Source organism: Crinia signifera, chromosome 6 (assembly GCF_055691185.1).
Source record: "Crinia signifera chromosome 6, ASM5569118v1, whole genome shotgun sequence".
Classification (NCBI taxonomy): Eukaryota; Metazoa; Chordata; class Amphibia; order Anura; family Myobatrachidae; genus Crinia; species Crinia signifera.
In genome coordinates, this window is record NC_139222.1 from 143,524,374 (window position 1) to 143,529,171 (window position 4,798).

General features: G+C 42.8%; 1 pseudogene; it reads right to left on the reverse strand.

The window, feature by feature from the left end:
* Window positions 1-2,779: 2,779 nt before the first annotated feature.
* On the reverse strand, window positions 2,780-2,899 carry LOC146011777 (5S ribosomal RNA; annotated as a pseudogene).
* Between the last annotated feature and the right edge of the window lie 1,899 nt (window positions 2,900-4,798).

Sequence of the window (4,798 nt, forward strand, 5' to 3'; positions counted from 1 at the left end):
CACGTGACATCTCTAGCTCAGGCATGTCACACGCTTCTTCCTGCTCCTCAGCTTCACCTGCAAGAACAGCTAGGGGAAAACGGTCAGATTCAATAGTGGTCACCCCTACCGTTTGAACCTCAGTATCCTGATCAAAAGGCTCAGGACTAATCACAGGGCACACATTCTCATTATTAACATCATTTCTAGTGCAGTGTACATTCTTTTTCCACAAGTCCCAGAACAATGGGAAGTCTCTTCCCAGGATCACACTATGCATCAGGGTCTCTACCACGCCCACTTCATGGGACACAGTTCCACAAGTACTCTTTAGCTGGACTAAAGCTGTGGGATACTCCTTGGTGTCCCCATGTATGCACAAGACCCCTATGTAACGTCCTGTGAGTGTCCGAGGGTCTACCAAGCTGGCATGGATGAGTGTAACTAAACTCCCAGAGTCCAGTAGAGCCCTCCCGGGATAACCATCCACCTTTACATGACATATTTGCTGTCCAGTTTCTGACACAGTCTCAGCAGAGAAAACAGAACGTGCATATAAAGAGCTTCGCCAGGCTGTATCACACTCCATTGGCTCAGAAGTAAGGGGGCAATTGGCAGCAATATGCCCAGGTCCATGACAACGCCAACACTGTATGCGGCCCCAGTCTTTTTGCGACCCAGGTTTGGACCCTACTGTCCCTTGGGAATGCCTCTTCACTGTTTGTTCCCCATCTAGGCCACCTCCCTTTACAACATTATTCACCCCTCTAGTAAACGGAACAGTCTTACCAGATGATCCGGCCGCTTTGCTGTTCTTGAGGGTGGAATGTCCAGGAGGCACTTCTTGGAGTAGATTTTCAGTAGCTCTGTACCTCTCAACCAAGTTGACAAGCCCCTCGGCATCATTAGGGTCGCCCTGACCGACCCAGCGCTGAACCTTTGGAGGTAAGGAACAACGATACTTGTCCAGCACGACTCTCTCCACGATCTGCGCTGGTGTAGACTCCTCTGGCTGTAGCCATTTCCTTACCAGGTGGACCAGGTCATACATTTGGGACCGCGCAGGTAACTGTTCAGAAAAAGTCCAGTTATGCACCTTCCGGGCACGCACACTCATGTTTACGCCTAAGCGAGCAAGGTTCTCTCGCTTGAGTTTCGCGTAGTCGTTAGCATCCTGCTCACTCAGATCAAAATACGCCTTTTGTGGTTCTCCAGTTAGAAAAGGTGCTACCACACCTGCCCATTGACCCACGGGTAACTGTTCACGCTCTGCTACACGCTCAAACACCGCAAGAAAGGCCTCTACATCATCCGTGAGAGTCATCTTTTGCAGAGATTTCTGTACTGCAGCCCGTGTGGTTGGAAGCAAGGGTTGGGGTGTTTGCACACTCTGCGCCACACTCTTAGCCACATTCTGTATTTGCTCTTGTAATTGCAGATTAATTTGCTGCTGTTCCTTTAAGGCTAGTCTGTTGGATTCAAGCAGCAAAACATTGGTTTCAGCCTGGGCACGCATGGCCTCCTCATGCACCTTTTGCTGACATGCGTTTGCCTGCCGCTGCAGCTCATTTGCCTGCACCAAGTGTTTTAAAAGGTCCTCCATTTTAACAGTCTCCTGTTGCAGTGTTACAGCAGCCTTTAGCCAGGACATGCAAGTATCAGTGCACTCCAGACACTCACTTGTGGCTGGTTGCCTTTAGCAACAACTTCCAGCTTGCTGTAGCAAAAGTCCTATAGTTCGATGTATGTCTCTTTAAGTGAGATGCTTGCTCGCATTCTCCACCATATGTGGGGTTTTAGCATCAAACGGGTAGGCACAGGTGAGGATTTGGCACAGACTTAGACAGTGACATCACGGCTTGGGTCCAAAACAGGGCTTGCCTGAGTTTTATTGCAGCACTCAGAGCAAGAAACTAACAACAGCCTTTACACTTCAGGCAAAACAGAAAACAAAAACCTGATCGTCTGAGCTCTAACTAAACAGAATAAACGTCCCTCTCTATACCAGGGCCACACTATGTGACACTGGACACACACAGCAGATATAGGTCAAGTAATGCAGTACTTACAGCCTTGTCTCTCTCTAGCAGCAGCTTACTGCCTCCAACACCCAGGGAGAGAGAGAGAGCTCTAAGGAGAGGGCTGACTCCTTTTTAAAGAATCAGGTGTTCTCCTGATTACCAGCCCAGGACAGAACACCCTTTGTAAGCCGGAGCTTACCACACAGATTGAAATAGCCTGCAGTCTATATGCCATAAGACAGGATTCTAGGGGAAAAGTACCTGCCGTCTATGACTTTCCCTGCCACTGTCTTACTATATATATAACTATATATATATATATATATATATATATATATATATATATATATATATATATATATATATATATATATATATATATATATATATATATAAAAGATTCTTTATATAAAAATTTCTTAAAAGTATAGATATACAGAATGAGACCCATTAATATATAGCAGCAGATTTTAGTCTGTTTAGGGACAGATATTTGATGTTAAAAAGGTTTTTAGGTGAGACTAAAGAAAATTGAAGATCCTCAGTGGAAAGAAGCAGCTACTAAAAATTAATTATCAATAGTGACTTTAGAGGAAGGAGTAATAAATAAATAAGTGAATACAATAATAAAGTGATTTCAGTGTTTTTAGCTTTTTATTAATTCATATATATTACAGTGATTTCTACAGATGAAGACGTCATAGTGTATTGTGAATAAAATAGTGATTGAGCCATGGTATCTCTATTTTGTCCTTATCTCGAGGTGTATGGTTGTCTGTACATTACAGAACACGTTCTTCTCAGGTAGTCACCTGTCCTGATACTGTACGGGCCCAGACACTGCTTGGCTGCCAAGATCGGACGGGGTTGGGCATTACCAGCGTGGTATGACTGTAATGTTTATTCCATGTTCCTTAACCTCTCGGACTTTGGTACCTTATTGCTCGTGTGATGAAACCAGAGTGAGGAATTTGGGAAGAAAGGAAGGAAAGTGATCCAGTTTGTGACAGGACAGTAAAGTTAGGAAGGGGTTTTTTACAAAACCTTTACAGGAAAGGTGCAATCTCGTATCCTTCATTTAAACCGCTTGGATATAGCGTCTGGAGTTGGAAGATCCAATACATCTCCCTTTGGGACAGTTTCTTAGCCAGGTCACCTCCTCTGTCCCCCAGCTGGACATGTTCGATCGCTTTGAACGTCAAATCTTCGGGGTTAGAAGCATGGGTTGCGGTGAAGTGTCTGGGAACTGCGTGATTGTCCATTTTGTTCTTTATGCTTCTTACATGTTCCTGGATTCTAATTTTGAGGTGGCGTTTCGTCTTGCCGACATATTTCTTTCCACAGGTGCATTCTAACAAGTAGATAACTGAGGTGGAGTTGCAGTTGGTAAAGTCCTTTATTTGGAATATATATATATATATATATATATATATATATATATATATATATATATATATATATATATATATATATATATATATATATATATATATATATATATATATATATATATATATATATATATATATATAGATAGAGGTGTAGGCCTGGCACTCCTCCAGTAGTACAGGTAACCCAGGTGCCTTCAGGAACAGAAGTACAGGATAGTGAAGAGACAACAGCGGCACTCTGGGGATTTTTTGAAAAAATATATTTTCAGCAAAAAAAAGCTTCCAACGTTTCGGGGTATGTGACACCCCTTTGTCAAGGTTATACGTGCAATGCACGTATAACCTTGACAAAGGGGTGTCACATACCCCGAAACGTTGGAAGCTTTTTTTGCTGAAAATATATTTTTTCAAAAAATCCCCAGAGTGCCGCTGTTGTCTCTTCACTATTATATTTATATATATATATATATATATATATATATATATAATTTTTGGAGGTAGTCCGCACTCTATTTAATGTAGAGAGAGGGGGGGTGCTCCTACTGATGGATCAACATCAAAGCATAGGGAAATTGAAGAGGGCACTCACCAAGTAGTAAATCATCAACTGGTTTTTATTGTCATCTGATAACCAAGCGTATCGACGTTACGTTACGTTTCGGTCCAGTATAGACCATCCTCAGGACAAGGTTCAGCATTACAAACAACTGTAAACAGACTTGCGACCTGGCATCCTTCCTCCTAAGAGGACACATCTACACTGCCTCACCGGGTCAGCATATATACCCCTGGACAGGAACTGATGTCAGCACTTCCTGTCCAGGGGTATATATGCTGACCCGGTGAGGCAGTGTAGATGTGTCCTCTTAGGAGGAAGGATGCCAGGTCGCAAGTCTGTTTACAGTTGTTTGTAATGCTGAACCTTGTCCTGAGGATGGTCTATACTGGACCGAAACGTAACGTAACGTCGATACGCTTGGTTATCAGATGACAATAAAAACCAGTTGATGATTTACTACTTGGTGAGTGCCCTCTTCAATTTCCCTATATATATATATATATATATATATATGTGTACTACAGTGTATTGTCTTTGTTCAGCGACTCATGCGGTGTGCATGGCAATGCAATATATCATTACATTGCATCACCATGGCACTGGGTTTGCACATTGCTGAGTTGTGTCCACAGCTTAAGATCTAGCTGCACAGGATACATTGTATTAATATTCTATAACCGAAAACCTGCACCCTCAAAAACTGTAACCGCTGGGGTGCCGTGTAAATAGCAATGCAGAGATGCCCACAGTACTATATGGATACAGACCATTCCCCTAAAGGAAAAGCAGCACTCACCAGGCTTGAAGATAAGGATCATCAATTTCCCAGCATCCAGCTTTGTTAGTAA